At 41.1% G+C, this 10,342-nt stretch overlaps 1 protein-coding gene across 1 annotated transcript in view; it reads right to left on the bottom strand.

The window, feature by feature from the left end:
• LOC118981940 (myomegalin) overlaps window positions 1-6,366 on the bottom strand; it is a 35,142-nt gene extending 28,776 nt beyond the window's left edge. Inside the window, exon 1 of the mRNA XM_037038814.1 lies at window positions 6,291-6,366. The gene's annotated coding sequence lies outside the window, so the exon portion shown is untranslated. The remainder of the gene's footprint in view (window positions 1-6,290) is intronic.
• Window positions 6,367-10,342: the final 3,976 nt, after the last annotated feature.

The raw sequence follows: 10,342 nt of genomic DNA on the forward strand, positions 1-10,342 counted from the left end.
ATGGCAATGAAGTATGTATGGATTTGCAATCAGGAAAGAATGAGCATTCTCTCAGGAGACAGAGCAATTGATAGAACAATGGAAATTATGCCATCCAGCCCTCGAGGCCTCTGTAAGAGGGGAAATTCTTGCCTTACACAACCAGTTGAAAATGAGTTTTGGTTTAGCTCAGTTCCCTTCTGACCCATACCGTTGTTACCAGAGAAATTCCCAGAAACTCAGTTTTTGCCCACACCATAAAAAATTACAGAGCAGTGAATCTATGAGTGTGCAAGCAGGGTTTATTGGTGATCGGTTTTCATGGAAGAGAACGGCCTAGCTCTCTAGGTCGGGGAGCGGGGGATGAAAGGCAGAGGCAAAGCAGAGTAAGGGAGGCAAAGGCCAGGGTGGGCAAGCACAGGTGTATCTAGAGGCTGGGTGGCCTGAGTGGGGTTGCCCGAGAGCCAAGGGTGAGAGTCCTTTGTTCTGAGGGTTTACATAGTTGGCGGGATGGGGCGAAGAAGTTACATATTGATTGACGAGTAAAGGTGGTACCAGCTCAGCTTTCCTGGGGGGACGTGAATACCCAAACTTAGGAATGTGTGGGGGTCTGTTAGCCTGAATCCTTATCTTCTTTAAGACCCCACTCCTTCATCTTATTGTAAAGCAGATACATGACAGGAAGCAGTTAATTAAAGTTGGGGCAGTCACCCAAAGTTACTTACGGGCTCTCTCTGTAAGCATCAGGGACTCGTAGTGAAACAGAATGTAACCAGAGGCAGGCAACTAACCAAAGCTGTTCTGTGGGCTTCTTCTGGACACTGGACCCTCTCCCACCTTCCAGGCCTTGGGATGAAAGCACAGTTTCAAGGCTTTCCTTCCCAGATAGTGGAGATGAGGATACACAGAATTTCAGGGACCACCCTCCTCCCGTGCTGACATGGCGTTTCCTGTGATGTCGGAACACCTGGCAATATTATCAGACCAAGCCCAGGCCTGCCGAGTTAGTGGGTGAGACATGCCTCCCTCCTCCTCCCTGCCTTGGTTCACTATCTATCCTACATAAGACCCTCTTGAAATTTTGAAAACATTTTACTTGTTTTCTGTTTGTGTCTTAGTGCATGTGATTTCTTTTGATCTATCAAGTTCATTTTTTAGGTAAAAATTTGTCAACTACTGGCAATTTCATATGGTCCAATGTAATATATTAACCTAATGGGCAAAATTCAAATTTGCTTATATGCTGCTAAATAACATTTTTTTAAAAAGGCTCTGCCAATTCACCCCTACTGACAGTGTATAAAAATATACAGTGTCTTATATTCTTTCCAACTTGATATTATCAATACTTTTTATAAACCTGTGGAGGCAGTTAGGGGAACCCCTCATGCATAGGTGGTGAGCCCAAAGCACAGGTGACAACTTGGCCTGCTGACTGTCCTCTACGGTGGGGGCCAGTCGTGTGGGACTGTACGCTAACCTGCGGCCTCTGCCCTCCCTGTGGGTCATTAATATCAGTATTACTTGATGTGAGGGGAACCCTCATCCCCATCTACTTGGTGTTAAAAATACTATGAAAAGCCCTGGATGGCGTAGCTCAGTGGATTGAGCGCGGGCCCGCGAACCAGACGATCACGGTTCGATTCCCAGTCAGGGCACATGCCTGGGTTGCAGGCCGGTTCCTTGCAGGCTAACTACCAGCAGGGGTCGCACAAAAGGCAACTGTACATTGATGTTTCTCTTCCTCTCTCCTTCCCCTCTAAAGATAAATAAATAAAAAATCTTAAAAAAATACTATGAAAAAGGAAATATATATTTTTTTAGATTTTATTTATTTATCTTTAGAGGGGAAGGGAAGGAGAGAAGGAGAGAAACATCAATGTATGGTTGCCTCTCGTGAGTCCCCTGCTGGGAACTGGCCTGCAACCCAGGCATGTGCCCTGACTGGGAATTGAACCGTGATCGTGTGGTTCGCAGGCCCGCGCTCAATCCACTGAGCTACACCAGCCAGGGCAGGAAATAATTTTTTAAAATCTGTATAGAAGAGAAACTACCTTTAAATTCACTTAGCTTGTGAAAATGAGGGTCCTGCACATCTGATATAGGAAATGGCCTTTCCCCAGTTTTCTAAACTGAGCCAAAAGTCTTCTATTTGAGCTGGGATAACCGTATTCCTAACCAAAGCAGGGAGAGTAATGATTGGTTGGATCTCTGGAAATCCTTGAACTCTCAGACCTCCCATCTCCTCTGTTTCATTTAGCCTCATAGACCACAGCTTTTGAAACTGTGGAGAGTGGGCTAAAGTCCGGGCCACATTAGCAACTGCAACGTCTCTGAGATCAGAAGGACCAAAACTTGGAGGCAGAAGCGACTAGTGGAACGGGAAAAAATATGATTGTGACATTAGGAATGTCACAACACTGTCACTGTCCTCCCTGGGGGAGCATCCTATTCAAGCCATCGTGGCTCAGCAGCGACACAGACAGAGCCAGCTTCCTTCCTTCCCAGACAGTGTTCAACAGAAAACCCTGACGTAAACGTGACTACCCCCGTGTGACAGCATCTTCACAAAGTCAGGTGAGAAGAAGGAGGGCCAGAGGATCTGTCCGGAATGCTGTCTTGAACAGAGGCGTTATTGAAGTCTACCCTAATACCCTAAATTATGGTTGTAAAGAAAAGTTCTGACTACAACCTGCCTCGGCTCACCCTCTGTAAAGTCAGAAGATAATACACTTACTATCCTTACCAAGTGGTAAGCCACCATAATATGTAAATGCTTTATTTCTTAACTCTCACCACACCTCTGTTGCAAAGAACTGATTTTCCCCAGAAAGAATCTGGCTTTGCCTAAATTTCAGCTGCCTCCTCTTCTATGTGATAAAGCTGCTAATTGCCTGAGAAAAGATTCCCCAGTTACAATGCAGAGGGGAGCATACTCAGGGTCAATTAGCGATAATTCCCTTTTGGTCAAATCTTAACAGTTATTATATCACTATTGCAGAAAACAAGACTTGGAACAAGTTTGTGTCTCTCGGCACTATTTATTAACCTTTTGACTATAACCAGGTTACTTGACCTCTTTCAGCTTTCTTTCTGAGGCACAAAACCGAGTCAGATGTTGGAGCATCCCAGCCTTGTTTAGATGGATGAATCTACTTAAGTTTCTGTTACTCTGCCTTTCCAGTAAGTTTTGTTTTCACTTCCTGCTAAGATCAGCCTAGAGGCTATTGGGCAAGAGAAATGAAGTCATGGTGGCATGAGCGAGTTACACTGCGAGTCAGTGTTGACCTGGACTGGATGCAACCCTAGGAAACAAAGCCATTGTGCAGACAATTTCAAGGGTGAAGACCATGTATGCGCTTCCCATGATCCCCAGCAGTGCAGTGTTTTCATTCAATTAACTTCTCCTGTGACAAAACATTGCCGAGTCCATCAGTCCACAGCTAGCTATCCCTAGGAGTTCTGTGAACTGAGAGCTTTTTGAAGTTCAGAAAAACTGCTCTGCCTCCCACAGACCTTCATCACGGAGTGATCGTTACTCATTGTCTGGACTGCTGGGGGACCGTGGGCAGACGCATTAGCTGGCTCACTAGACTGGAAGCTTCCAGCTGCAATGGATTGTAAAACGCTCCTCAAAGTGTCCATTTTACTCATAGGAACATTATTTTCCCGGTGTTCCAATGTGCCTCCTCACATCGGTTATTGTGAGGAAAATATCACCACCATTATTCATCATCAGTTCCTCAGGATATCGAGGGACAGAACTACATCACCAATAGGAAAGTTCTTAGAGAAATTCTGGGTTGCGTTGTCATAAAAGGGGTTAGTCAACATCTTCACAGACAGATTTGCCATAAGTTGAAATAGTTTGGGGGAAAAGGTGGTAAAATAGAGCTACAGAAGACATTCCGTACATTAGAACTACACAGCCATGAACTTTTACTAATACTCTGTTGTCACTACCTCGAGCATGAAATTGGTGAAAGGTTTCTTCTCTGAAGATTTCATCTTGGGGATTATCTTTGTAAGTTCTTATAGAAAACATAAAAGATACACTTTTAGGACAACCACTAAGAAGAAAAATAGTGTGTAAAAATTTCAAACCATGAGAAGAGGAAAATGGAAAGAGAAAAGTAGCAAATAACAGAAAAAACTTAATCAAAAAGTCAAGGAAATTTAGAATATTTATCAATAACCAATAATAGAAACACTATGAATCCAAAATTATGAGATATAGTTAAAATAGTAATTAGAATAAAGAAGAAACTCTTGTATTAAGACTGATAAAAGGATAAAACTGATAACCCCAGCATCAAACTTAAGAAAAAAAACAGAACAAATACAAAAAAAGAAGAAAGATAAAAAGATAAGAACAAAAAATTAAAATATAAAAAACAAGGTACAATATATAAAATCTACAAAGTTAAGTGTTGGTTATTTGAAAATATTAATAGCATTAACAAACTTCTGGTGAAAATTGTGATAAATATCAATGTAGAAATATGAATTACAAAATGCTGGCAAGTCAAATCCATCAACACCTAATAATTTATACTAAATCATGATAAAATTAAATTTACATTAAAAAGAAATATAAGAGTTTCTTAACATCGGAAAATCCATTAAGTATAATTAGCCACATAATAAATTTAAGGAGGAAAATTACCTTCTCAACTTAGCAAGAAAAATTATTCAGTAAAATCCTACACCCATTTATGATTCAGCAAACTGAGATGTAAATGATCATTTCCTGAAAAGATATATCTCCCCAAATCCTACAGAAAATAGTCACATATGGACCAAAAAGGAAGAAATAAAGCTCTATAACAGTTGAAGATAATATGAACATCTACAAAAAAGGCACAAAAGAATCTGCAAATAAATAATCTGAAAATATTTAAAGTGTCTGGATATAAAGTCATTGTTTCCTAAATCCACTGCATTTCCATGATACTATAAGCAGACAGTTAGAAAATGTGAATTTATAATGACTCTTTGAATTAGCAAAGACTTACACACACACACACACACACACACACACACAGGCACCCTGAAGAACTCCCACAAGATCTGTCCAAGACAAGTATGGAGAAAACTATGCAACTTATGAACACTATTAAAGGAACAGCAAAAGACTGAGTAGATACACCAAATTTATGGTTTGAAAAACTCAGTGTCATAAAGATACAAATCCTCCTCAAATTAATTTACATATTTAATGTAGTTCTAATTTAAAGCCCAATAATTATTTAAAAATCAGCAAAAACAAAAGAATAGCATTCCTGAAGATGGGTAAGTCAGGGAGACGTGCACTACCATATGTTAGGATGCCCTATAACGCCTGTCTACAAAAGGTCACTGCCATCAATCCATTGCCAGCAGGAGTCCCCAGCTTAGGGTGCAGTAAAAGTAGAGACTTTACTCAGGTAAACAGTTTGCAAACCCAGGAGGCAGGCAGCTTCTGGTGGAAACTTAAAGTGCCTACCCTAAGGCAAAGGGAGTTCCAGTTATATAAAGTGCCCACCTTGGTCTCGTGTTTGCCCATTTCTGTGTAAATAATGAATCCAAATTTGTATAGTTTGATTGTTCAAATAACACTGTCCTGACTAGTCAGAATCGGGGAGTCCTGAGTGGTCCTTATGGAGGTACTCTCATTGGTTGCTAACAATGGGAGTGAGGACAGAGCTCATTGGACTGGACAGGGCTCAGTTCAACCATTGGTTAAATTATGATTTTAACAACTCCTTTATAGGGTTCTGCTCAGACCACATGAATGCAGTGCAGGAGGCTTAGCAGCCCAGCTGGTGGCTTTTCCCTGAAGAGGCCCTCTGCAAACAATACACTGCTAGATGCTAAAGCTGGGCCCAGTTAGCCAAAGTCATCCTTGTTGACAGCTGTATTCCTTCTGTAGGGTCAACAAGCTGTAGTAGCAACACAATGTGGTAATGACACAGGATAAGGCAACGGGGAATAAAATAATGGAGACTCTAGGAAGAGAAGCACATATATAAGAAAACAGTTTATGATAGAATTGGCAGTTCATGTCAGGAATGATTTAAGTTTTTTAATTTAATTGGTTATATCTAAGGAAGAAAAGAAGTTGGATACCTGCCTCATACCACATACAGATATTATTTAAAGAGAGATTTAAGACTTTTGATATAATAAACACCAATAAATCATGGGAGCACAATATTGTCTCCATACTCATGAGTTCTATCTAGCCTAGGTTACCAAAGGAAGACAGAAAACACTCAGTCCCCTTGCCCAGTGCCTGCCCCTTCTAGTGACCCTCTCCAAGCCCAACTTACCCCAAAGGAGCAGAGCTGTTAAGAGCCACATCTTATCCCCAAGGTGATGGCACCAGTGGCATCTGTAACATGCAAGACATGGAAGAGAATCTGCTGAGGCATCTGGAGCCAAGATTAGGAAAGAGGAAGGAAATGGCCTCTTCTGATCATGTCCATCCTGTTCCTTTTCTGGGAAATACATCCAGAATTCTCAAAGCATACTCTCCCCTCCCTCATGCTCCTCAGTCTGTCTCCCCCCGTGAGACACTGGATTTGGGGGTTATGAAACTCTGAGAATCCAAGGGGAGGGCTAATGTTTTAGGGCATTCTCTTCTGAATATCCCCCCTCTACCAACTATGTTTCTTTGGGGGCTAGAATGTGGCAAAGCCCCATTTTTGAAACTGGCTCAAAGCCTGGCTAATCCCTCCAACACTAGATCAGTGGAAACCAGATTGTTCTCCCTCAGCCTCTGGGGGACACGTGAGCAGGTACTCACCTGTAAGAGCACCTCTAACACACACCAGCGCCTGTTCCTCCGGGAGTGCATGCAAGACCGGTTTCCCACTTTCATTGAAAAAGAAGGAGGCCATCTTTCTGAAACACATTATGCAGGCGTTTATCTTGCATAATTATGTACTGTTTTGAAAACCTTTATTTATATTTTATTTTTGTCATTTCAGGTGAGAAAATAAATCAAATCTCTGCTACTCCATTGTTGCTGGAAATCTGGTCTGTTACTAGTAATATTTTAGTCCTTAAGTGGTAGGTTCATAACTGTTTATTTGCTTATTGTGAATCATAACTATATACACGTGTATTGTCCATTCTTTCATTTGCATAAAATATTACATAACTCTTTTAAAGGTCTGAAAAAGAAATAAAGATTTGTTTTCTTTCCATGGGGTAGAACAGGGCAAAAGAAGTAGGAAGAGTTTGTGGTCAACCTTCTGCCTTCTCTACCTTCCTGACTTCTTCCTCTACCCCTATAGTTGCAAACCGTCTTGACCACCTGGCTACTGCCCATGTTACCATGACTCTGAAGGTGTTTCTGATATGCCAAGGTGGTGCAGGAGAGAGGTCCTAGCTTAGGGAAAAGGAAAGATCAGAACTTTCACACTGTAAGATCCAACAAGCCACTGTGGGCTCCTCTTATAGTGTGGGTCTGTATGATGGCCTTTCAGGGTAGTGCTGACTCACACTCAGACAGTAGAGTTAGGGGAGGGTCTATGTGAAGAGTGTGTGTAACAGAACAGACTATGATTTATAATGATTTGATTTAAAGAGCCTAGGAAATCTCAAGGGCACACAAGAAAATTAGTCAAAGGGCTTGATGTATATATTCATGATGACAAAGTGGGAAATGGACAAGGGCATCCAAAGTTAAAGTCATCTATAAAAGACAAATTCTAACACTACCATAAAGTAACCATAAAGACTAAATGAAAAAACTATAAAGTCATAGGTGAGGATTAAATTTTTTAAAGTTGGTGGATTGACTTAGAGGATTCAAGAACCAGAGAAAGAGTTGATAGATTAAGAAGTAAGAATAAGAATAAAAAAATAAAATTGAATTTCTAATGGAAATTCAAAATTGAACCAGTGAGGGACTTTTTATAATGAATGGTAGTTTGTTCCGTCCCGCGGAACAGTCAACTGGGGTCCCGAGTCTACCTGAAACGGATGAAAGGGATGGGAACAAGAGGTGCGGAGAAAGGCAGCAAGACAAAGGATTCTGATCAAGCTGCAAATTTTATTTTAGGCGGGGCTGTTATATAGAGGGCAGGGGAAAAGGGGGAGTGGTCCTGATAGGTTGTCCTGTGCATGCTCACTGCATGCTCCTGGCGACGATTGGTAGGTGGGCGCGTGATCAGCATCTTGATTGGTAGTTAGTACTTGTGATCCAGGGATGCCCCCAAGGGTGGGGCCACCGGGCTTGGCTGCAATATCCTGTTTGGGTTGCCTCAGCCAAGCCCTCCTGGTGCGATCTTGATAGATTGCATCCGCTATCTTTAGGCCCCGACAGTAGTTGAAGAAAAACTTAGGTAAAGTTTATCTGAATCTCCTGAGAAAGACTCACAGCATTAGCAAGTATAACAAAGTAGTAGTACATTGCAGCTATTCAAGGAATAGTCTATAGCATGCAAAACATATTGAGGGAAAATTGTGCCATAGACACGTATATACATTATTTACCTAAAATTTAGTTGACACATTTTCATAGTTTCTAAAATATATGGCTGTTCAAGAAGGAATAGTAGGGAATAAGGAATTATTGACTGCTTTTTTACTTATAACCAATGCCAAAATAAAATAATTTTTGTCAATTCTTAATAAGATGTAAGTTCTTTTACCTTTCAAAAACTATATCAAGTCATTGTTCACAAATTACTATCATCAACTGTAAGAAGAAAAATATTTTAGTTAAAATAGGCAAGTAAGACCAAAGTCTATGAGAAAAGTGTGTTTGTGAAATGATTTTAAATCTATAAATCCTATGAGGATGATGGTATTATAAAATATCATCAATACATGGAAGTACATAGGTCACATTTAGATATAAATTCTCCTAATAGTCCTTAGGAGCATCATGATTTTCACTGGCCATTAAGTACTAGTGACTACTCTGCCTTAGTTAAGTGTTTGTTCAATTATCTCCTGGTTCTTTTTCCATGGGTTTACATTTCTTCAATACTTGGAAACTACAGGTTCTTCTCAGGAAAAAGCATTTCACCTTTCCTTCACTTCTCTTCCGCAGCAGCGCTCATTCGCCCGGGCTTCCCTGGTCTGTGAAGCGAGTGCACTTACTCGCTTTCAAACAAGCAACTATTTTACTACAAAGCAGAAATCACAAGGGAGGGGGTGGGGACTATTATGCACTATTTGTGAGAGTGTAAAGGAAATCAAACTGTCCGGTTTTCAATTCTGTTTTCACTTTTTATAATCTCAGACAAGTTACCAAATTTCTCTTTGACCACTTCCTCATTTGTAAAATAAACATCACAGTAGTGTCTACTCATAATTTATAGTGAGGATTCGATGATAAAATACATAAAAAGTGTATTTTCCTGGTACATAAGAAACATTCTCCAAACACATGCAACGATGATAGTAGTGAAAGACATCTGACAGCATCCCTCCAAAGACAAATCTTTATTTCCTTTGACTGAGCAATACTGATTCTTGAACTGTGTCCTACAGAAATAAGTGAAGTGTTTAAAACTAGGTGTAAGATTATGCTGGTCATAACAGTAAAACATTAGAAATGACCTGTGTGTCTATGAAGAAATGTTGATAAAATAAATTATGATACATCCGTGCAGTGGAAAATTTTGAGGACCAAATAGTATAATAGTTATAAATACAGAATTGAAATGTAGATTTCAAGCAGCTGAGGCTTCTCCTGTCTCTCCCAGAACATCCTGAGTTCTTCCTCACCCACTTTCCTGGCTTTGCATTTGTATCAGTCAGCTATCGCTCTATAAAAATTTCCAAATCTCAGCCCTGGCTGGTGTAGCTCAGTGGATTGAGCATGAGCCTGTGAACAAAGGATCACAGTTCGATTCCCAGTCAGGACACATGCCTGGGTTGCAGGCCAGTTCCCAACAGGGGATGCACAAGAGGCAACCATACATTGATATTTCTCTCCCTCTTTCCTTCCCTTCCCCTTTAAAGATAAAAATAAAATCTTTTAAAAAAATCCAAATCTCAGTGGGACACAGCAGTAAGCATTTGTTTCTCACGTGAAGATTGCAGGACAGCTGGGGCAGCTCTACCTCAGGCTGCCGTGGTGAGGACAGCCCTGCCTCCCAACAGCCAGCCTGTGCTCTTATCATGACAATCAGGAAAACAGGTGAGGATGCACGATTGTATGGAAAGCTTCCTAAAGTCTAGCTTGGACTTAGCACAAGGCTGTTTCCACCCGTATTTCATTGGTTTCATTGGCCAATGAAAGTCACGTGGATGAACCAAGCCCGGGCTCAGGCAAGTGCCAGCAGCCTCCCATGAGGCTGCGCAGATAGCATAGATTCAAGGTGGGGTGAGGCACTGGGGCCGTCCAGTCCATCTGCAGCGT

This window comes from Sturnira hondurensis, unplaced genomic scaffold (assembly GCF_014824575.4).
Source record: "Sturnira hondurensis isolate 20B ecotype Veracruz unplaced genomic scaffold, ASM1482457v3 Scaffold0024822, whole genome shotgun sequence".
Lineage (NCBI taxonomy): Eukaryota > Metazoa > Chordata > Mammalia > Chiroptera > Phyllostomidae > Sturnira > Sturnira hondurensis.